This window comes from Mauremys reevesii, linkage group 2 (genome assembly GCF_016161935.1).
Source record: "Mauremys reevesii isolate NIE-2019 linkage group 2, ASM1616193v1, whole genome shotgun sequence".
Classification (NCBI taxonomy): domain Eukaryota; kingdom Metazoa; phylum Chordata; order Testudines; family Geoemydidae; genus Mauremys; species Mauremys reevesii.
In genome coordinates, this window is record NC_052624.1 from 185,353,904 (window position 1) to 185,378,701 (window position 24,798).

General features: G+C 43.6%; 2 long non-coding RNA genes across 2 annotated transcripts in view; both read right to left on the reverse strand.

Moving 5' to 3' along the window:
• The window catches only part of LOC120399157, a 74,934-nt gene that overhangs the window by 33,274 nt on the left and 16,862 nt on the right, over positions 1-24,798 (reverse strand). The window lies entirely within an intron of this gene.
• On the reverse strand, positions 22,045-23,693 carry LOC120399158. Its single transcript, XR_005594996.1, has 3 exons — positions 23,564-23,693; positions 23,379-23,461; positions 22,045-22,175 (listed from the first exon to the last, which is right to left on the reverse strand). It is a non-coding gene; the product is annotated as an uncharacterized LOC120399158 (long non-coding RNA).

Sequence of the window (24,798 nt, forward strand, 5' to 3'; positions counted from 1 at the left end):
TCCATGACCAGGGGTACTGTACATTTGCTGGATTGGAAAGAGGGTCCTAAGTCAGTTTAAAACCAGGCTATTTATCCAAAAATCATTTTTTTGTTGGTCATGAGAGAATACAATTTGAACAAGTACATGCATATCTCTCTGGGGAAGAGGGTGGCTTTATAGGGCTGATAACAGCGGATGTACCTACTAGAGAAGGTACAAACTATTCCACAATAGCACACATGCAATTGAATTTTTAATACAATGGACCCCAAAGGTATTAAACCTAATTCTGCAAAGTTTACCTTAATTCCACAAGGTTTGTCCAGGATATTGTCAGTCTGTCACAGGATGATCTGACAAATTCTAGGAGACATGGCTCCTTAAATTGGAACAGCTAAATTTAGAGGACTATGCGTATACTATATAATTGCACTAACAGAACTCTTCATGAAAAAGGAACTGTTCAACAGTATGTTTCTACAACAATGATAGTCTCTTTATCTACAGAAGCAACCCTCTTAGTGCAGTTCTGGAGTTATCCTAACCGTACGGGTATATATCTATGAGGGACCAGAGGATGTTAATCTTAATAGAACATAATAAGCAGGGGATATTAAATCTATGGATGCGTCATTCACATGGACACACCATTGGTATGAGCAGAGCTTCAAAGAAAAAGGTTTGCTCTCACCGGTCAGGCGAGGGGAGCAGACAATTTCCCCTTGGAAACCTGTCTAAGTGGTCCATTTAGTGGTGGCTCCGGGCAGTCAGGAGCAATTCATGGTGTAAAGCCTTACTCACATCACTGAGAGAAAGAGGAAGGTAAAAGAACAAAGACAGGGGAAGCAGACGGAAGCAATTTTTATTAAAGGATTTTACAAATAGGAACACTGGGGGAAAATAGTCTGATGTAGCAAAATGATCTGGTTGTACTTACCATCCCAACATGTATATTACTTGCCAGGATCAAATGACAATTTATATTCTATTGAATAATTCCAGAGAGATGAGGAATCCAGGGCCGGCATTTAAAAGTAATTATTGCATTTCTTTTGCCCTTACATCACTACCCAAAGGGTGCAGTCATGATCCAGAGACATGCCTCATGGCCCTAGTTTCTGTTTTAGTACAGTAATTGTTACACCAGGTCTTACCAAGAAGGCAACTCATACTAATATCCAGCTCTTACAAACAGAATCTCATCTGTTTTTTTACAAGTGTATTGCTGGCATTTTGTCAAAACAGAATTGCACAAACCACTATGTTTTGATGAGGACATAAAGATTAAAAATTGGTTTCTGTGGCTCAATGCAGAGTTGACATTCAGGAGGAGGGGAAAAAAAAGAAGCCAAGCATACAATTGATGTACACTAACCAACATCTTGTTTACTTATCCTCTAAGTAATCACCCGCCAACCCCTCTGCCCACAACCCTTTCTGAAAACAGTTCACAATAAAACCTCAAGGCACATTTACACCTGGCCACAGACATTTCAAGGAAGCTGGTGTTTTCCAGCTCCCAATAAGCCATTAGGGATGCTTCCCGCCCACACCTCAATAGGCAGGTCAGCTCTGTTGACAGAAACTGCCAAAAGATCTGGGCTTTCTTACACAGGGTATTTACACTGGGCTTTTTTACTATAAATTTTCCACTGGCACTAGCAGTGATGGGTGAGCTACTGTAGACAGCACCCCAGGCAATTCCAACACCATATCATCTATTCCTGCTAAGAACATATTTGCATGAGATGGTTCTTAAATTGACAGCAGCTACCTGGCACCCTGTGTGCAATAAACTTTCTTCCCGCTGCTATCCTGGGTGGAGATACACAGGTTTTAGTAGTAATGGGAAATTTTAGAGAAATAAGGTAAGTGTAGGCTGGGCCTCAACAGGGCCACCCAGAGGATTCAAGGGGCCTGGGGTCTTCGGTGGCGGGGGGCCCCCGCTTCGGCGGTAATTCGGTGGCAGGGGGTCCTTCCGCTCCGGAACCCGCCGCCGAAGTGCCCCGAAGACCCGCGGTGGGAACCCCCTGCCGCCGAATTACCGCCGAAGACCGGCACTTTGGTGGCGGGACCCGCTTCAGCAGTAATTTGGCGGCAGGGGGTCCTTCCGCCCCAGAGTGGAAGGACCCCCCCACCGCCAAAGACCGGGAGCGAAGAAGCTCCGGGGGCGCGGGCCTCGCGAGAGTTTTCCAGGGCCCCCGGAGCGAGTGAAGGACCCTGCTCCAGGGCCCCCGAAAAAGTCTCGTGTGGGCCTCCGCGGGGTCAGGGGCAAATTGCTCCACTTGCCCTCCCCTCTGGGCGGCCCTAGGCCTCAATGGTGGGGAGCTGGGAATCTTCAGTTTGTTTTGGCTCTGAACACAAGTCCAGCACAGATTGAGATATTTGCATTCACCATAGCAATGAATACTCATGTGACTGTTCTTAGAACACAATAGGCATGTTTTGATATGACTGCTGCATATGATTTATAAGCAGCCAATCATACAGATCTTTTTTGCCTGAGAACTTTATTTTGGAACAGGTAGTTGTAAATGAGTGAGTGAAGACGAAGTGTTGTCTGGGAGCTCTCTCTGTCTATGATACTCTTGTTAATAGAGAATGAAAGTCTTCAAAATAGCTTATGGATCTGGCTGGACCATCTCTGGTTATATAACCACCACCAAAGCCTTGTTTACACTAGGGAATTTAAATGAATTTCCACTGTTGCTAACCCCAGTTTAGCTGCACCAGTGCCTGATGTTTGATGGGCTATTACTATATTAAATAATGTTGCAAGAGGCTGGGATCCTACTGGCCATGCGGTTCATCTGGTTTAGTGTTGGGAACAGCCTGATTTGAGGGGCCAGGCAGCACTTAACAAGCCACCTTTTCTCTGTTCTCATGCCCTTTGTTCTTGTGTCCCATGTAAGGGAAGGTCAGGTTACCCCAGTTATGCTGATATGGATCTTAATAGCAGCTGCGCTCTGCAGCTTCTGAGCAGCTGCATCACCTTCTTCTCCTCCATTACTCCTGCTGAGCAGCTGTACAGCAGGTGTGGACATCCAGTTACTTAGGCTGAGTGTGAGGAGGATGAGGAGCTGCTGAGCAGCTGCAGAATGCAGGTGCCACTTATGGCCTGACCATCTGGGGATCATACACTCCCTGATCTCAAAGGGATGAGCTCTACCTCTGACTGCAGAGACTGGGACAAACTGGGTAGGAGAAGAGGTGGACTGGGGTGTGGGGGACAGATGGGGACGATGACTAGAAGGAAAGAGTAAGAAAGAAGGAATGGGAAAGGAAGAGAATTAAATACAGGGAGATATTCAGCAAGGAGAATAATTATTTGGAGGGGAAAAAACATTGGAAAAGACCTAAGAAAGGAGGGAGCCCAACAGGGAGAGAAAAACTTAGTCAAGAAAGATAAAGAGCATGAACAAAAGCAAGAGAGACAAAGTTGATTTGTTTTTTATCTTATATAAAACTGCTGCCAGATAATATATTCATCAATAATGATATACACATATAAGCATGTGTGCAATGTGAAGATGAATGGATATATGCCAAAGAATCTTATGCCGGCTGTATGCCAGTTACCAGGGAAATGCACAGGACACACATCCAGCAGCTTTCCAGAGGGGAAAGGGAAGTCATTTAGGGCAAACTGGGTGGAAGCTTTGGAGTGGAATGGAAGCGAAGTCCCATGCTCATCTGGTGAATGGACTGAAGGGCAGAGTGTGCTGCTGAAAAGCTCAGTTGTCTTTGTGTGTGTGAGCGAATAGTGGGGTCGAATGGCAAATCTGACTGCTGATGCTACAACAGGATAGAATCTCCAGTTCTCAAGACATGTGGTGGGTAAGAGAAACCCAGTTTCTCATTTTGTTAGGAACATTGTTACCCTTTATAATTCAACGTCATTTTAGTTTGAATTTCACCTTAATTTAGCTTTAGGAAGGCAGTGTGAGCTAGTGGCTAGAACAGTGGACTGGGATTCAGGAAACTTGGGTTTATTCCTAACTCTGCCACTGGCCTGCCAGTAGATGAGCCATTTCACTGCTCCGTGCCTCAGTTTCCCAGTTGTAAAATGGGGATAATGATATGATCCTTCTTACAGCGTGTGAGCGATCACTCTACATCTTGTCCTAAATCCAAAATATCCTGCCTGCAGCCCCGCGTACTTATAAGTTTCCAGTGACACGTAGTTCTGATGCTTTCTTTTCTTTTCCTCCCTGCGCAGTAGATAACCTTCTGTTTGTACTCAACTTTAGAGCTAGGAATGTTGCTCATCCCAGGAGGTGGATATTGCTAGGTTAAATGAGATTTTCCCTAATAGCTGGAGGCATTCTCAGGTTCACTTCAAATTGCAGATGGGAATAATGTGGAGAGTCTTTCAAAGAGATTAAAGCTAATCTTAAAAGACCCAAGAATATTTTTATTTAATTAAAAAAAGTTATAAATGACTTCCAGACATCCTACTGGAAGAAGTGATTATATATATTTGGCTTGATTTTCAAAGGTACCAAGAATTCACAGCTCTCACTGAAATCAATGTAAACTGTGGGTATTCAACATCTTTGAAAATCAAGCCAAAATTGCCTTTAGACTGTAAGCTCCTTAGGGCAGGGACCTGTTACTTGTTTGGCAAACCTATCCTTTTGCAGAGCACCTTTGCCCAGACAGCGCTATATTATGAGTAATAATCATAATAATAGAGAACAGATTTGTGCTGGAAGTTAGGAACATTTGATGTGGTTCTACAGTCTTTGTATTACACATTATTTTTTAACAAAAATAAACTTTCAGTTTATAAGCAATATACAAAGTGAAGCATGAACAAACCAACCTGTCTGAAAACAATTTGGAAACAGGTAGGTGTTTGCCTGCTCACATACAACTTGGATGCTTTCCCATCATTCCCTATTTTAGTATCTTGAAATAATTTGAATCAAATGCTTCCAACTGGAAATCTCGGGGAACAAGCAGACTTAAGAAGAGTGTGTTTGTTTGTAGTTGTTCTTGAAGCACTGAATCACAATGCTAAGTGATGGTGGGACATTGATGATACATGCGTGTACACATGCGAGTGTGCATACCCTCATTCTGTCACAGATCCACAGGATTGGTGCTACGCCCACAGTTTTGGAATAATTTCTTGGTGGAACACCTTCAGTGTGCCGGACCCCCACGGGGACTCACTCTTCCTTCAGGGTAAGCCATGTGGCTTCTCCGCTTCCTAAGACTCTGGGGCAACCGCACTCCTGCTTTATACTGTGAGCTCTGGTCAGAGAGTCCAATTGAGAGACTCCTGACATAGACTTGTACACTCTTCAGAGATTAATGCACCTCACCAAGCATTTGCAGTGCCCCTCAAATGGTGTTATCAAAACAGTAGGGTTATTAGTCAGCTGCAACACAGCATAGGAAGTCCTTTGGTTAGCATAGAGAAACTACGGTTAAAGCATAGTCCAAGTCCATTCTGGTTTGCCCAGAGCCCTGGCCAAGCTGTAGTGAACTCCATGTTCAGGCTCTGTCTTTTTCTCAGGTTGACCTCCTTGGTCAGTTCCCAAGTGGGATCCCCAATTTCTTCCAGCAGCCAACTCTTAGCCCCCCCCACACTCCCACCTTCCCTGTCCTTTGCTCTTTAGCTGGAGGATTTTGCTCTAGCTTCCTTGCTAAGGGGTCAGGAATTCCATCTCCCTCTAGGTCATTGGTTGCTACGTGTCAATATCCTGGTGACGGGATTTGCCATTGTCTTCTCAGATTCTCCACTGATATGGGGTTGGCCCTCAGCCATTCAAGCTGAGACAGTTAGGCAACATTCATACCTATGTCTCTCAGGGTTGGCTTACACTGAAAACTTACACTGGCATAGCTACGTCTCCCAAGAGTGTGAAAAATGCATACCCCTGAGAGATGTAGCTATGCTGACTTAGCCCCCAGTGATAGGTGGAAGAATTCTTCTGTTGCCCTAGCTGTTGTCTCCCAGGGAGGTGCATTAACAACAGCAATGGGAGAACCCCTCCTGTCACTGTAGCGAGGGCATGGGCAGTGGGTGAAGCGCCCCTTCAGGGAGGCTAGCCCACTGGCCCTGCCCCTTTCACCTGAAGCCCTGAACCTCTCCTTCCCTCCACAGCTGGAGCCCTGAGCCCCCAGTGGCCTGAACCATGCCAGCCAGCCCTATAGTTGCATGGCCCAGCTGGCCTGTCCCCCGCCGGCCAGCCCGAGCCATCCCGGGCTGCGCTGGCTGGCCCAATCCCCTAGCCGCTGGCCTGACCCCTGGGCCGGCCTGAGCACTGGCCCAAACCACCCCTGGCTGCTGGCTGAGCTCCAGAGGCCGCAGCTGGAGCTGAGTCCCAGCTGGCTTCAGGGTGGGGCCACAGCCTTGACCATGGAAGGCTAAGCCTCAGAGAAAAGTCCTTTTTCCCCTACTGGGCTTCCATTCAAAATGTAGGAAAAACTAAGGCATACAGAGGAGGTCATAAAAATGTTACAGAAAATTCCCACTTCATCACACCCCCACGGCAGAAGTCACAACATTCCTTCAAATACACCTATAATCCCCCTGCCTTCCATGTAGTCTCCTTGGTGATGGCTGTAACTACAAAATGACTCACTTTGACTGGGAGGCACTGGAGCCCTCAGTATCAAATTCATAAGGTATCATCATCACTGCATTTCCTGGTCTTGTTTCAAGGATCCTGGATCAATACAGTAACACGGTGCCTTCAGTCAGCCTAAGCCCTAAACCATAACTCAGCGTGGCGTCTCGTAGGTAAATTAACAAATCAACTTAATAATACACCTTCTCAGCAGAATTATGTATCAAATATTACAGAAACAACTTTCACGGTTTATGAACATCAGGAAAAAGGAAAGGAATCTGGATTAAATTGAGCATAAACCAGAGATCTCTAGAGAACAACATACGCCTAACAAAGAGTACTTTCTAGGCATTCCTCTTCCAGCAGCTATCATTAAACTCCTCCTGTTAAGTAATGCACCTTGGTCCAGTGGCTAATGCATCAGGTTAGGAGTCAAAAGACAGGGGTTCTATTCACAGATCTGCTGATAAATCCCTGGGTGACTTTGCCTTTACTTACAGCTTGATTTTCAGAAGTGCTAAGCTCTGATGAATGCCAAAGGGAGCTGCAAGTAGTCATTGCCCTTTAAACATTGTCCACTTCCTTCTCTGTGCCTCACTCTCCCCATCTGTTCCTCATCTGTAAAATGGGACTAATGATGCCCACTTTTGAAAGTTCTTTGAGACCTATTGATGCAGGGTGCTAGACAAGTACTAAATATTATATTATTATAAAACTTGTGCAGTCCCAGTGAATAAATACCACATGACTCCAGGTGCTGGCTATGTCATCAGATGGCAATGTAAAATCCCTTAGACTGTACTATTTATTCAGAAGATTATAATTATGAAAAATGAAATAAAACCTCAGCCTAATAAGTATCAGGCCCTTCAAGAATGGATATTAAACACCATTTTCCAGGTACCAGATGATAGGAATCACAATGTTAAGACACACACTTATTTTAATGATCCTGGTCAAAAGGGCTGTCCACAATGTTTATTTATTTATTAATTTTTAGTTAAGTAGACAATATAAATCTACCCTTGGCTTTCATAAAAAGCCCTCTTGCTACATTCTATTTAGTTTAAATTGGCATGTATGTGATTCAACCTGGAGAGCCCAGCCAAATCCAATTAATATCATTGAAACTCCAGGAGTACACATATATGTTTTCAGTTTAAAAATGGAGTAAAAAAAATCCATAAGGCCTAAATTTGGATTTTTTCCTATTTTTCATTTGGAGGAGGGGAAAGGAGGTAAGGGAGTAATCATAATAATAATAAAAATGTCATGGAAGTAGAAAAATCAGCCCATCAAGCCCATTTTGCTTGGCAGGTTGCTTTTCCTCTTTTGCTACAAAATACTTTATTCCCCAGATTTTTTTAGATTTCAAACAAAAAAAAAAAAGCCAGCTGGAATTCTAGTGGACTCAATTGTTACTTGCAAAATTTGTGGTAACACCCCTCCCCTTTTACTCGCAAAACTTGGTTTTCTATTTACAGGCAGAGATCCTGATGGCTTATTCGTTATATCCTCATCCCCGTCATTGGGCCTATGCAAGTCACTAGCAGATGAACTGTAAATTAACTTCAGCTAGAAGCCAAAAGAAAACATGCCATTTCTATCTCTTGGCTCTTTCATCTATGGTAATTCCACATGTTTCTCCAAGTCACAGACTCCTCCCCTGAGGGAATCACCTCTCCTTTCATTATGAATTAGGCATTACTGGAACTCCAATAGTCTGGAGAGAGACTGGTGGAGGTAACTCCTCTCCATTTCTAAAATGGTTAGTTTGATAGCCACAGGCTGAATGCAGTAAAGAACAGAGCTAATTTTGCTCACAAAAACTTTTGTAGCTTATTACAGAAAAAAAAAAGTTCTTTAAAAATATTCCTGAAATATGAGTGTTTTGCAGAGGTTGCCACAGAAACACGTAGAGCATATAATCCAAAATAGGATGTCTAGACAAACTCCTACTGTCTGACCTTTTATGTATTTCCTAATACAACCAATCTTGCCAAGCAAATTGGTGACTAAGCAGCAATTCACTTTACACTGTGTCATAAAGGCCTGACAAGGCCCAGGTCACAGTTATAAATTTCAGTCTGGCTACTTCAGCAACTCTCAGCTTCCTTTACCAACACAACTCCCGTGTGGTTTCTGAGCTGTGATGTGTACTCTGGATCATCATGAAGTAATTTTGGGGCTGTAAAATCCAAAAACCACAGCTCTGCTGAAAAACAGAGAGCACTTTCATCCAGTAGGACCCCAGAGTTTACATAAAACCGTAAAAGGAAGACTGGAGAAAGCCTCTGGTGAAAACAAAATAAAAGGCAGTGACGTTAAGGCATAGAGCAGCCGTCTATTTCTGGAGGGCTCATAGTTGGCATCCCTGCCACTAAACATATTAACTACTAACTCCAGTGGAGTTAATAGCACCAATACATGCTAATCACACCCTGATTCACAACCTCCTTTCTACTCTGGGCTCCCCTCGCCTCCTGCCAGGAAAAGTTTGTTTATTTATGTATTAGAAGTTGCCTTGTACAAAATTAGCTGTCTCTAATTATTGTTTCACCACAGAAAATTGAGAAGCTGCAGTTAAATACTAAGCCATTCAGACTGCTCAGGTTCTTATGCAGAGAATCAGAAAAATGGCTTAAAAAAAGACAAAACCCAACATTAGGGGCCCTGTGTTTAAAAGATAATATTCGAAGCCCATAAAGGTGAAGAGATTTTACACAAAAAAATCTTCCAAAGTAGAAACAAAAGCTAATTTTTCTACTTTGTTCCAGAGACAAAGAAAAAAAATTGGAGCTTAGTTTGGGGTCAGGCTAAAAGTGAACAGTGGATCATACACTCAGCTAGAACAAATATTGTTGGTCTCAGCTGCAATGACATGGTTAGTAAAGGGAAATTGTGGAGAAGGCTTTCAGATAGTACAATGATTGCAGTGGGTGGAGTGGTGCACATGTAAGTTCCTAGACAGTGAGAAAGAAACAAAAGGAAGAGATATTGTAGAAGGGAAATGAAATGGAAGAGCAAGAACATGGAGGAAAAGAAAGGGAAGTAGTTAATATTTGTACAGCACTTTCAATGTGTAAAATATAACTCTGCTAAGTATTAACAACTGTTAATATCTGGCCACTCCATATGAATTTCATTTGCTATAGAGGCATATTGGATTTTATATATATTTTGTGTGAAATTTAATTTTCCATACTATATTCAGCCAGGAAATAGAGAGCTTCCCATGGGTGACGTGCTCATTAACATGCTAACAGAAACACTTCCAAGGAGGATGTGTGCTCTGAGGCACAGAGGGAGGAGAGGACCCTGTGAAAGGCTCTAATGGGCTGACCTTTCATCTTTTGAGCTACTTGTTTTGTTTTTATGTACAAGATCTGTTTCCCTCTTTAAAAAATCACCCTTTAGTTCAAAGAAATGGGAGGAAGATCTTCAAAATGCTCAGATATGAATTCATGCCAGTTAGGAGGAGGAAATTAAAATAGTGCATTTTAAAAAGTAGTGCACTGGACCTAATCAAACATATTGTGCCTTTGAAAGATAATTGTACTTTTAATTTGGGATTTTAGAGGTGTCTGTCACTTTTTTGGTGGTTATCAAATGAACATTATGCTCTATTTATATTAGTATGGTCTAGTGGATAGGGCACTGGATAAGGAACCAGGAGATCTGGATTCAATTCCCAACTCTGCCACCAACATGCTGTGGTACCTTAGGCAAGTCACTTTACCTCTGTTTCTCCTCCCAGCCTTTGTCTGTCTTGTCTATTTAATTCGAAAGCTCTTCAGAGGTATGCCCAGGGATATCGTTAGATAGAATTCACTGAGATGATTGTGGCATACATACAGTAACTCTCTAGGAGTAAAAGCAGCAGAGATATCATACTGATTCCAATCAGTTTCACCACCCTCTCTCCCCTGAAACACTTATGGTTGACCCTGAACATTCTCTAATGCTTGCCTGTAGAGGTGTATGATGCTGTACTGCAATCTATCACCAATGGTCTTTTATCCAGTTAGAACACAAACCGCCATTCTATCTTTTCCTTGATAGTTGTTCATAAAACAGTCCAATCAGTCAATAGTCATCTTGCAATATTCCTTTGGAAAATATATACAAGGGAGTGTTAAACTTGTGGGTATCTGATGACTCCAAACTTTACCACGTACCATGAGGTCCAAAGAATCTGTGTCTTTGAGGCCATGCTGTTTTGATTTATTTTTGTTACAACAACAAAAAAAACAGAGAATACAATCAGGCTATATTCCTCCATATGTATTGCTGCAGAAAGCATAAAAGGTACCCAAACTTATGTACAGAAAGGGTTTTCACATGTTAGCCTTTTAATATAATGGCTAGGCAGGTGGCCAGCAGGAACTACTGACACCATTAACAACATTAACAAATGATGTAGGCAGCCAGTCTATATAACCTTAGTTTCCTGTCACTGTTAACCTTGTCCTTCCTCTTCCACTCCCTCCACTTGGTTATCACACCAACATGTTGCATCATGGGTTAATTTTGATTACCAGCTCTTCGGGGGAGGGGTGTGTGTGTGTGTGTATTTATATGGAGGGGCCTTAATAATGATTGGGGCCTCTGATAACAAATATCTTCACGTACACAGCAAACCAAACCAGGTTCATATTCTGGGTTCAGTTATTTACAAGGCAGATAACAGTCTCTCGCTGTTTGGCTAATGCATTTTCCACATTCACAGACAGACAGCTCTTATGTCTCAGACTTTGTGGAGGACAAAAGACCCAACACACCCGTATTACTAAATTGCATTAATGCTGCTTTGGACTGTCATTCCATTGTGCAGTGATGGGTTCAATCTTGTTCAATCAGCCAACTCTAACTGCATCACAGAACTAAAAGCGAGCTCCAGATTGACTGGAACCCAGAATTCTTTTGAAGACATTAATGTTAACACAAAACAGATTAATAACCAAAACAGGGGCTGGAACTGTGCCCTCTGGAATTCCTCAGAGCTGTCTGAATGTGCAGCATCTCTGGTCTGTGTGCGCCCCTTGCCTGAGTGACAGCTAACTGAAGGCAGCAAGATGGAAGTGAACTTCGAAGTGCACACACGCATAGAGTCGCAGAAGAAAACTAGTCCCTCTTGCTATTACAGTTTAATGGCTGTGACTGTTCTGCACACTCAGGCCATTCAGAACTTCACAACTGTGGGGGAAAAGTCTAAGTCCCCTTTCTCCAAATCACATGGCTCTGCCCTTTATGTTAAAGGAGAATCTTTTTTTGTTTGTTTTTTAGGTGTTAGTAATATAGGGCCTATATAATGTGGCTGAAATGGTTCCAGTTCTCTCCAATAGAGGGCAATAGTATGCATACACCCACATGCACGTGTGCCAGTATCATGAAAAGGAACAGACCTGAGGGTTACACTGAAATTACTGAAGATGACAATCACAGAATACCCCCACTTTCTCTGAAATATCAAACACAAGCCACTTTGCTTTAAAAATGTGAAAATCTTCCTCTCAAATCTATGTCATCCTCATCTACATCCTACAGCCATTACACTACCATACCAACAACAGAATCATTATGTTTTACAAGTCAACTCCCAGGCGAGGAAATCTATTTGATCTCTGGCCTTTTAGTGTACATAAACTCAGGATGTTTATCGTCACTTCATAATGACACTAATATCTTTATAATGGATGCTTTGTCCAAAAACTTTCTTGTATTATTGCCATCTGTACTGATGCAGAGTTAAAGGGAAGATAGTTTAAACATTTGAGTTAAAGCAAGAAAACAGAAGCTTAGCAACCGACAGATTTTGCACTTCGATAATTCCATCATGGCTTTGGTTTGAAAAGATAAAAAAGAAATGGCAACTTTGACTTATTTGCTCATGTTAGAACAGAGTTTAATCAACTTTAGAACCAATCCATAAATTAAATGATTTAATTAAGATGGTGAATTGCATTTTTTTTCTATGCAATAGCTACTTTTTATGATCATTTATGATTTATTGTTTGTAATACAGCAGCACCCAGAGATCTCAGACACGGCTGGAGTTCTGTTACGCTAGGTCCTGTACAGAGGTAAGGAAGAGATGGACAAGCCTGCCTGCTGAGAAAACTGGGTGTTAAAAAGAGCTTATCCTTAAAACCTGTTAATGAATATTATTTCGAAAAAAATCTCTCCAAATATAAATAAACTCCACATGTCTAACATTTTGCCATATGGGATCAACAGAAAAAGATAAGCTGATTTTGTTTTCCCTTTAATGTTCAAAATAAGAGATTTTAAGGAGTTCAATAATTTACTTGTATGCAAAACTTAATGAAACATAGCTTAAACCTGCCCTCACCATGTTTATCAAGTGAAGAGAACTCTTGTTGCATGGCAAAATCTGGGGAAGCAATGACAAAAAGAAATCAATTTTTTGGAACAAAAATATCAGGAGTGAAATCCTAGAAGCCTGAACTCCTACCGGCATGGACACTGCAGAAGAGAGCCATAAGGAAGGCTGCCTTCCTTCTGAGATCCCATAGGAAGCCCTAACATAAGGTGCACGCCAGGATGTGGATGGGGGCAGGAGTGGTGTGTTGAGGGAGGTCCACAGCAATAACGCTGCAACGATTCTGGGCATCACTGTGGCCCATCGCACAGCTTAGGGAGGCTGCTGGAATTTGGACAGCCCCCAGGGTTAACTTAGCCCCCAGAGCAGCTCAGGATCAGAAGATGCAAAGATGGCTTAAAGCCACCATACCCCACCTCCCCCTATCAGGCTCTGAGTTCCATCTCACTCCAGGTGAAAGAATCTAGAAGTGTCTGCGGTGAGCGCACAGACTGAGACTTATGTCTTGTACAGTGCTGATCACACTGTCAGAACATCATAATCACCAGAAGGCTCAGACACGTAAAAGACCTATAAGCCTCATTCGTATTTCACTTGCAGCAGTTTTAGATGAATGTGACTCCCATTGATTTCCCCAGTGCAACCGGGTGCTGACTTGGGCACTACAGCTCAAGCCATGGCACTCGTGCTTTGCAAAACAACATAATCAATTTTTCCCTTTCCAGTTCCTTATTTTATATTTTAAACAAAGAAGCTGCCCTGGATCATTTTCACACCACCTTGCTTAGTCTCACAAAGTATGTTCCTCTTTATGGATGAGTAGTTGCTCAGACTCTGATTTCTGGAATCTCCCCAACATGTTATTTCAGAGCCGTCCAAAATGGTCACAGCAAAAACCTGAAACTATGTGACACTTGCTTGGTTTCAGTTACAAAATTCAGATCATGCCCACTAAAAGGTTCGGTGAGGCTCAGGAACTGCAAGGGTAACTGGGCCTGCACGCAATTTGCTCAGATCTGGAACTCAAAGCAAACTTCAGGGAACAGGAAAGAGAGTGTATGCCAAAATATAGAAAATGTTTGCACGAACCACTGTGTACTAAAGCAAAAGAGTTTCATGTTGATTTTGCTGTTTCTTCAGTTAGGTTGCCTTCAACATATTGCTTTATTATGTGTAATTTTGTGCTCCTATAAATTATTCTACCCTTTTGCAGAGACTTCATTCTCTCATCTACTGACCTGTCAAACTTTCCTTTTTGTACCCTTCTGACTCTCATCTCTGATCTGGTTTCAAGAGTTTATTTAGTCCCAGCTGATTTTTCATTGCCCTGTAGTTCTTTGGTTAAAGTCAAGGCACCTAATTCTGTGCTGTTTTATTCCTGTGAACCAACTCCATTGGCTTCAGTGAAGTTACTCCTGAATTACAGTTTTGTAAGTAAGAGACCTAGGCTCACGACATCAAAATAAAATAATAGAGTTCAAATTGCTTCATAAAATAGTATCCATATTTTACAGGTAAGGAAATTAAGGCATAAAGAAGTGAAGTGACTTGCTCAAGATAACACAGGGTTCAAAAATCCCCCATTTGCCCATGTTATCAGGGATTCAGAACTGCCTCTGTTCGCATTTACTTCAACAGCACTTCTGCTAATTTCTTTGTTATGCCTCTTGCACCGGCATCAGACACCAGAGAAATTTCCCCTAAGTAACAGCTGAATAATTTTAGATTTAGCTTTGTAATTCTTTTCTCATATTTCCCCCTAAGTCACACTTTACCTCTTTCACTGCTTACTATTATTTCCTGTCAGTTCATTCTTTGCTTATTTTAGCTTCTTCCTTCCTCTTTACTGGTTGTCTGCCCCCATATATGCCTACCCTACACGTTTATACTCTTTCCGATTGTTGCCTGTTTTTTTTGTTAGTATATTGATTCCCATTCTTGGCCATTGTCAGATTCTCACAGAATGGCCTACCTAACTGATATTTTCTCAGCATGATTCACTGTCCCTCATTGATAGACATGCCTTCCTTCATCTCTTATACTACAGTATCCCAGCTCTGCCTGAAGAAATCTCTTAGGGCTTCATTCTTCAGTTGGAACTCCTTACAATAAATGCCCAATTCCCTTTCCACACTTAAAGTCCCCCCTCTTAACATCTCATCTGTAGTCTCTAGTTCTGCATAGAGATGGGCAGGAAAATAAAACAAAACCCTGGATCCAAACATCCCTGAACATGAGAATTTATCTTTGAGGATCTGGCCCATCTCTAATTTTGAATGAACCAAAATAAACTGAATTCTTTGGTTAATATGAACATCAGCTAAATCAGTGGTTCTCAAAGCCGGTCCGCCGCTTGTTCAGGGAAAGCCCCTGGCGAGCCGGGTCAGGTCGGTTTGTTTACCTGCCACGTCCACAGGTTCGGCTGATCACAGCTCTCAGTGGCCACAGTTCACCGCTCCAGGCCAATGGGGGCTGCGGGAAGATGCAGCCAGCACATCCCTCAGCCCGTGCCGCTTCCCGCAGCCACCATTGGCCTGGAGCAGCGAACTGCGGCCACTGGGAGCCATGATCGGACAAACCTGTGGACGCGGCAGGAAAACAAACTGGCCCACCCACCAGGGTCTTTCCCTGAACAAGCTGTGGACTGTCTTTGAGAACCACTGAGCTAAATAACTTCTTCAGTGTATTGTCTTTTTTTTTTTTAAAGGGTCAAGTAGGAGGACCCTGGAGATTAAAGTTAATGGGGTCTAATATGGTTTCACTTGCATACCAAGGTGATGAGCAGGGATAGATTAGGTAGCAATTGTGCTCAGTTTAGGTGACTGCTGAGTCCACTTTTGAAAGAATTTTGCAGGTAGTTATACATATTTGTGAAGGAAGAAATGAGCGGGAGTAAGCTTTCATTCTCCTGAATGTTCTTTAAAGTGGAAAGCCTCAGCAGCTTTATTCTCCCTGAGTTCTTGGTGGCACCCGTTCAAATTTTGGTCATTGTTTCCAGCCAGGACTTTAACTAGCAAGGTTTACCATCCCAATGGCATCTGAGTGCCTTCCATAATATCTGAGTGCGAGGAGGGATAGCTCAGTGGTTTGAGCATTGGCCTGCTAAACCCAGGGTTGTAAGTTCAATCCTTCAGGGGGCCACTTAGGGATCTGGGGCAAAAATTGGTCCTGCTAGTGAAGGCAGGGGGCTGGACTTGATGACCATTCAGTTCTAGGAGATTGGTATATCTCCAATTATACTATACTAGTGCCTTCTTCTCTAAGGCAGAACCACATCATGGAACACTTGCAAATCGTAAGATTCTGCTACTTTTTTTTGTTGTGTTGCCCCTATTTCTCTTGGTTCTCAGTTCCCTGCAGCTGCTGAACAATATCAACAACAAAACTGGAAGAGAAATATAAACATAGCCAATCAGCTAGTAAACCTCTCTTCTTTCCACATAGTTTGCTGCACTCCTTATATAATCTAAATCAATTTATGAGATGAAAACACATACACGCATACACAGGTTAGGATTTTCAAAGCTGACTAGGGGATTTAGCCACACAATTAAAATCCAAACTAACTCCTCCTCCCAAAAAATAACAACTCCAAAGACCAACTCCTTCTTATAAAAATTAATACACGCTGTAGTAGGAGAGGTGAAACAAACTTAAACTTAGAGAGCACGGTGCCTGGAACTCCCAGTTCATCCATCACCAGTAACTTCCAATTTCCTCCCTCACGGCATCTCTCCCAGCAGCCCTTTAGTACAGCCCCAAAGAAACACAAGTTCAATAAGAACTTATTATTGTCCTTGACGTTCCTAATGGGCCTGATTCTGATCTGACATCAGTTTCATTCTGCTGTAACCCTACTGATCTTAGGGGAGTTACTCCTGATTTATACTAGTCCAAGTGACAGGAGAATCGGGCCTCAAATCTGAATTTTCAAAAGATTTGAGGCCCCTTTTTTCAATAACCATCTCAGTCATGATCTCTCCCGGCACTAATGCGCTATTATTTAGGAGGTGTTTTTTAGGATGTTGAGCATGCTGGAGACACTGGCCAGAGGAACAGCAGCGAGAGAGGTAGTGGGAGCACTTCCAACTCAGATTTGATTGATGAGCCAAAAGCACCCACAGAGCCTCTGAAAGCAAGACTTGCAGGAGTAGCTGGGATAGTTCACTTACAGGACTCTTTCATTGCTTTTGTCTCTTTTTGCGACAGCTCTTTGTAACTGGGTTGTAAGGCTACGGTAGTGGGGTAAGCAAAAAAGCAAGGAGACTTCACTCAGAGTCAGGGGCAGCTCCAGGCCCCAGCTCGCCAAGCGCGTGCTTGGGCCGGCATGCTGCGGGGGGCACTCTGCCGGTCGCCGGGAGGGCGGCAGGCAGGCAGCCTTTGGCGGCATGCCTGCAGAGGGTCCGCTTCGGTGGAGCCGCGGGATCAGCAGACCCTCCGCAGGCACGCCTGCGGGAGGTCCACCGGAGCCGCGGGACCAGCGACCGGCAGAGCACCCCCCCCCCCGCAGCATGCCGCCGTGCTTGGGCCGGCGAAATGTCTAGAGCCGCCCCTGCTCAGAGTAGAGCTGGTTGATAAAACACTACATTGTTTTTATAAGTTGTTTTTTTTTTTTTTTACTTTTTTTCTTACATTTTTCAAAATTTCAATGAATTTTTTTGAAAAATAAAAAAATTCCAACTAGCTTTAGAGCAGATTGAAAAAAATGGGAAAACTTTCTTACAATTTTGCAGGATACCCCTCCCCACAAAAATCAATCAAAAATTCAAATAAAAAAATATGAGCAGCTCTGACTGAGATACAGCTCACACACAGCAAATTACATCCCCGTTAGGAATCCTATATAGAACCTGGTGCTGCTGCACGAGGAATGTGCAGCTCCCCATGAAGCCAATGGGAGCCATACAACCACAATGGCTACAACACCCAGCCCAGAAGGTGTGGCTGCCAAGGCAGCTATAGTGTGGTTCTATGTTGTTGTAGCTGTAATGATAAAAATGAAATTAGTACCCAACATGTCCACAACTTTCAGATTCAAAAGAAGCAAACTTTTTTTTTTTTTTAAATTTTGTCTCAGCTTTGTGTTAAAGTTGCAAAGTGGCTTTGGAATTTAATGCAGATAGCTAGATATAAAGTGGAAAAAAAACCTGTTTGTGCTTAGACCACAGACGGCATTGTGGTCACTGCTGCCATTAAATACTCCGCTATTTGGTGAAATATGCAACTGAAAAGGACAATCAATCCTAGAAATCTCAGATGCACACTATACACACACTCACTTTTTGGGTATTAAAAAAAAAAGTTGCCTTTTGCCCTCTCCCCTGGGAATCTTCCCCAAACAGACTGACATCTGCAGAATTTGGAAGAGAGACCTTCCACACACACGGAAATCTGCTGCTGCCAAGAAAAAAAAATCTTGTAAAATCACTTTATAAGGTTTGCAATTTTTGGAGAGGTTTTTATTTCCTTCTCTTTCAGAGTTAACTTGTGGCTTTTCTCACAATCGCTGCATTTCAATGGTGAAGTCTCTCTCTCTCTCTCTCTCACACACACACACTTCTCTCTCACACATATGTATATGCTGTCCTACATGCTAGTAACCATAGCCTCATGCTGAATGATTTGGTACCTCAAAAACTTCAGACATCCTCAGATATCACAATAAGCTAGTGCAAGGCTGGTTCTTTGTGAAACAGAGACCTTGTGAAAATACATTCTACATTACATCACAGTGCTAAAGAAATCTGTTTACTGTGTACTTTTAAGGAAATGCATGAGGAAGATCTTGCACCTCCATTGTTCAGAACTGAAGGGAAATCTCCTTCTGGAAGCAAATATTGTCACAATCGAGCAAGCAGCCTAGACTCCCAGGCTGATGGTTTCAGTTAGGAGTGCTCTGTATATGTGTAAATAGATAATTATTAGATAAGGTGCCAGTAGACGGCAATCAAGAATTTGTACCATAGTTCCTGGTCTTTGAAGGACCAATAAAACGGGGTGGTGTGCACTGCACATGGCTTCCTCCGCCTTATCTGTCCATCAGCTCTTAACAACTTCTACCCCACTATAATGAGGGCAGTTTAATTTGCTGCCACCCCTCCCAACCAGTGTGATCTCCTGTATTAGTCTTATCACTCAGCTCAGTAATTCCGTAAGTACATAAATACCTATAATTAGCTCAGCACCATTCTGTTCAAACTGCAATTAAAACGGCCATGGTGCAAATACAGTGGTTGCCCAGCTTGTGGCCTCTATATTAATTCTTGTGGCCATTCCCAATCACTTGGCTAAATGCTTCTGAAGCCAAAAGGGGCTATTGCTACCCACTTCATAAAGGCTTTTCAGAACACTGTAATCCTGAAGGAGAGGGCTGGTTTCCAATTGCCATTAACAGGGTCTTTGCTGCACCCTGAAAACTCACAGCAATCAATGTAGGTGAAGGACATCTTCAAAAGACAGCATCTTTTACTCACTGGAAGGCAGATTCAGTAACTGCTGGATACCAGGGCAAAGAACTCCATCTTCAACAAGGGAACTTACCACGGTGTTGTTATTATTAGTTAGCTTCCAGTGAGGTGCCCCCATGGCTCAGCTGATAACATAGGCCTATCCCTCCCTGTGCGTTACACGTACATTCCCTTGCTGATTTTCACCTTCACTGTGACATCCGTGGGTGCTAGCTTCCTGGTTATTCACCCTGGATGTCCATTTAGCAGCTATGGACATCTTTAATTTTCAGGTAGAGTTTATTCCAGTGAAGAACAACATGGTGACTAACTTGACATGTGGTACTGCTACCTAACTACTTAGATATCTATCTTAAGTACTTACACCTAAGGCCTCATTACCATAGTGTCAGAGGACCTAATATTCTTTAATGTATTCAACCACATGATGCCCCTGAGAGGCAGGGAAGTTCTATTCTTCTTTCTTTCTTTCTTTTATTATTATTTTTTATTTGTTAGGGTTTTTTTTTCATACATTGGGGAACTGAGGCACAGAGAAACGAAGTGACTTGCCCAAGGTCACACAGGACATCAGTGGCAACATAGGGAATTGAATTTGGGTCTTCCAAGTCCCAGGCTAGTGCCATAACCACTGGTTCATCCTCCCTCTGATCCCATCAGTACCGGGCAGATGTTTCTAGATAATGAACTTCCCTTGTTAAGCCAGGGACCCTGATAACTGTCTGTATCCAGAGAAAAGCTATGCCAGACATCCTTCCAAGACCCACAGCTGGCCTTTCTCAGGGACCACTGACTTGCTTCTGACCTCACTTACTTTGGTCTTTATTTTCTAAATAGCCTGAAGTGCTATCCACATCTGTTGTCACCACCAAGGTGGTTATATCCCTGGTATTATTTGGCGTAATACTTATTACCACCATCACCATACAAACCAACTAAAATGTGTCAGGGAAGAAAATAAAAATAAAATGTAATTTTATACATTTAAAGGCTATGAAACATGCATGGAATTTTCATGAAAATAGGAACGGTTAATAGCTATGGAACAGTTAACCCATTACATGCAAGGTTCCGTGTTATTCTTTCATATCTAGAGGAAGGTTGAACATTTAGTCTATAGTACACCCGGAGTGCTTGTCCCAGCTTGGAGCTTTTTTATATTCACCCTCCACATATATAATTGGATGCTGGACAAACCAGTTTCTATGGAATAAAAATTGGTATAATCAAGTCCTCAAAATTGAGGCGGTCTGAGTAAGTGCACCATGCTGAGTAACTTTTGTTGTATTGTCCTTTAATACAATAAGCAAGTTCAACAAGCTTAAGATAATTAGTTCAGGTTTCTGAGTGTCACACCTGGCTTTTGTATTAGATAGTCACAAATTTATGATAAGTTTTCCTGGTGTCCTTTAAATGTGTAGTTAACACATTTTACACCCATTGATGTTCTCTTTGCTGATTCCCAACATACATATGGCTGTAGTGAAAGTGATTAAAGTACCTGTCATTTCTATAGATGATTTTGAATATAGACCCCCAAATTATATATGATGTTGTTATAGGGCCCTCAGTGTCTGGGCAGCCTAGTGGCTAGATTGTTGGCTAGGAGGAAGGTAGGGGGACCCCTCCTTCTGCCTCAGATAGTGGCCCAGGGTCCTGTGTTGCTCAATCTCTTAAACAGGGGAGATGGATCTTTCTCCCAGCCATGAAGGGGGTGTTCAGGGCCTGTTTTCCTGACCTGCTCCCATGCAAATCCTCTTAGTTTGGGGCTGGCCCTGCTCGTCCATTTGTCCCGCAGTTGGGACTTCTCTGTAGGTTCCCCTTGGGCAGCGAAGATTTACTTGCCTCCAGTAGCTGCATTGGCAGGCCAGTTGTTGGTCTGTGCCTTCAGGCAGGCATACAGAGAGCTCCTGCCTCTTTGCTAGTCAGCCCTTGACTGAGCCAGGCTCCCTTCTTTTCTCCCTCCTCCAGGCCCGGCACTGGCTGCAAGTATAATGGGGCAGGACTAGCTGAACCCACAGGTGTTCTTTAACTCCTGCTGTGCCCAGCTGCTGTCTCTCTGCTCCTTCACACATTCCCCCTCCCAATGACTCTATTTGGGGTCTGCCCCCCCTCCAACTGTTCTCCACCATCCTGTGAAAAGAAGTCTGCTTTCAGATGGACTCTCTCGGCCCAATGCTGGATGTGAAAGGAGAAGGGCTGGAGGGAAAGGTACCATCTCATGATTCGGGGATTTGTGTCCTTCATGGCATGGAGCCACTGGAGGGGGGCATGGTCGGTAACTAGGGTGAAGTGCATGCCCAGAAAATAATAACGGAGCGAGTCCATGGCCCACTTTACCACCACGGCTTCTTTCTCGATTACAGAATAGGTCTTCTCTCGCAGGAACAGCCTCCTGCTAATATACAGGATGGGTGTTTGTTGCCCCCTACCACCTGTGATAGAACTGCTCCTAGGCCCACGTTTGAGGCGTCCGTTTGTAACAAAAACACCTTGGCGAAGTCAGGGCTGTACAAGATGGGTTCCTGTAAGAGCCAGGCCTTCAAAGTTTGAAATGCCTCCTCCCAGGCTCTGGTCCACTGGATCCACAGCTGGAGGGCCTGGACTTTGCTAATCAAGGGTCGGATTATGCCCTTTCCCAATGTGTACCTGAGGTACGTGGTCTCAGTCTTCCCAAGGTCACATTTGGTGGGGTTTGCCGTCAGGCCAGCCTCCGTGAGGGACTGCAGGACATGTTTCAAATGGTGCTGCCAATCGCGACTATAAATCACCACGTCATCTAGGTACACAGCTGCATATCTGCTATGGGGACAGAGAATTCAGTCCATCAGCTGCTGAAATGGGTCCGGGGCCTCATGCAAACCGAAGGGCATGGTCCTTTAGAGGCATGGGGCTCTTGGTTCCAGCCGACCCTGAAGGGGGCCTCATCATGGGAGACTTGCCAGCTATGTAGTTCTCCATCATGGTGTCAGGGTGATGTTGCAACACTCACTCTCTTCCCCCAAGGGGCAGGATCTGGACAAACTGCTCTAGCAGGACCCGCTCAGCAACCTGCGCCCCTGTCTTTGCTTCTGGTTTGAGCCATCCCCAGCATGAGTTGTGCAGCGTCTGGGTGAACAGTAGAGGCCAGTGCTCCTTAAGAGACATTTGTATTAAGAAATTAAGATTGTTTTAATGGAGACTTTCTTGCTGCCTGGGTGTTGAAAGTTTGGAAGTCAGGGGAGTATGATAGTAGGGATAATGTAGGAAAAGCAGATTGTCATTTGTTAGTTTCTGTAAAGCTCATAGTCTCCTAGCTAGGCTGGGCATCTGCTGAGGCAATGGCTAAAAGCATCCTTTCCACACTACTCCAGCTGACTACACAGAGACTAGTTTACATTAGATCAGATTTTCATCTTCACGCAGGTTTCCTGCACTCCACATCAGGGTGAAGACAATATTTGTCTATTTTCTCTGAGCGACTTGGAGGAAAAAAGCTGCAAATCTTCACTGACCATCTTTTACACACACACACACACACACACCCCTCTCCCTCCCAGCAAACTAATTCACCTGTAGTGCATCTCAGTTTACTCAGCTGACTTCAGTCACACTGGCGACGATTTTACCCTGCTAGTACGTCTGCACTGCAGCTGGGAGCACACCTCCCAGCCCGGGTAGACAGACTCATGCTAGCTCAAGCCAGGCTAGTGCGCCAAAACTAGCACTGGACATTGTGGCACCTGCAGAAGCTTGCGCTAAACAAGCTGAGTCCAAGCCCATCCAGCCCCCTGGGTTCAAGCTTTGGCGGCTAGCCCGAGTGCCCCCAGTGCCTCACTGTCCACGCTGCTTTTTTCGGTGTGCCAGCTCAGCCGAGCTAGTATACTTCTGTCTCCTCAGGCTGGGAGGCATGCTCCCAGCTATAGCACAGACATACTCTGAGGGCCTAATTCTCCTCTCCCTGCCACCATCTTCATCCTCAGCTTCAGCAGCATGAAAGGAGAGTAAGTACTCCTAACTTACCCCAAAGTGACAGGAAAGTCAGCTCCCAAGTGTGCACTGGCTACAGATCTTCCATGTTCTTCAGGGAGGGTCTTTCTTTTAATCTTCAGAATTTTAAACCAAAAATAAAGTAGGTGAGCACACTATTAAAAGTAGCCACTGCTCTGAGGGAGGGATGGGCGTGGGTGTATCCAGTCATGACTAACCTGGAGAGACCATAACCATTTCTAGGAGAGGGGGTGTTTGGTTTTATTTTGGTACAGAACAGTTGGCAGACACTCCCGGTTCCTCCATCCAAGTCTTTCGTTTGAAATAAGTTACCATCACTCAAGAGAGCTAGACACACAAACAAAAAAGGAACGGTGCAGTATATAAAGCATTAAAAGTATATATAGAGAGGACTTTTTTATCTCACAGGCTTTGAACCATACACACACACACACACACACACACACACATACACACACACACACACACAAAATGAACTCCATTTAGCAGCTGGCTAATAATTGATAAAAAGCCAAATTGGGGGCTCAAAGATTTACGTGACAGATATCTAACACTGGAGCTCTCCTTGTGTGTGCTTTACCTTCTTTCTGCTACAGTAGCTCTTGCTGAGAGGGGGAGAGAGAGAAAAAAACCCAGCAGACTGGCATAGATCAGGCTTCCTGAGAGGCTGCCAAGTAGGCCTGGGAGGGCAGTTCAAATTGCCTGATTTAGCTAAATTTTATTTAAACAAAAATTAGCTAGTGGGGTGACTCAACTCGCTAAGGAGCCAGTTGTGGATTCTGCTCCACTTGGGAGGCTATGGCTCATTTTCCAGCCCCTTTTGGTTAAGTCCGGAAATGTATATGTGATTGCAGCAAGTTACTGACTCTCCTTCAGCAGTCACACCAGCAGCTTGGCCTGGGATGGGTGTTGGGGGGGGGGGGAACAATCAAAATGTGGGGGAGAGTGCTTTGCAGAACAGTTTCTCCATAAACTGGGAAAAGCAGCACCAGCAGAGATTTGAGAGTGTTGTTGCCTCTTGGGATATTGTGCACTGCGCATTCTGGGTCACAGGCCTATTTGCCTTGGGTGCCTGTGAAGAAGGGACGGAGGGTGATGTGGGGGAAGCATGAGGAATACAAATGAGAAATAAATGCTGCTCGAAGGGCTAGGACTACTCTCTCTCCTCTTTTTGTGTGTGTTGCCTGAATTACAGCTCTCGACACTGTATCAGTGATATAAGTGTGGTCTGGAGTTTATTTTTCTATTTCTTTTTTTGGAGCATTTCCTACCACTTTCCAGACAATTACCAAACCAAGTTTAAAATATCTGCAGAGTTATCTTGTTTCCTGGTAGGACGGAACTGCGATGACTCCTTTTGTCCATATTTTTTGGATAGCTACTGTATAAGGTAAATGGGCAGGCCATGCCAGGCACAGCCAGTGCCAGATAC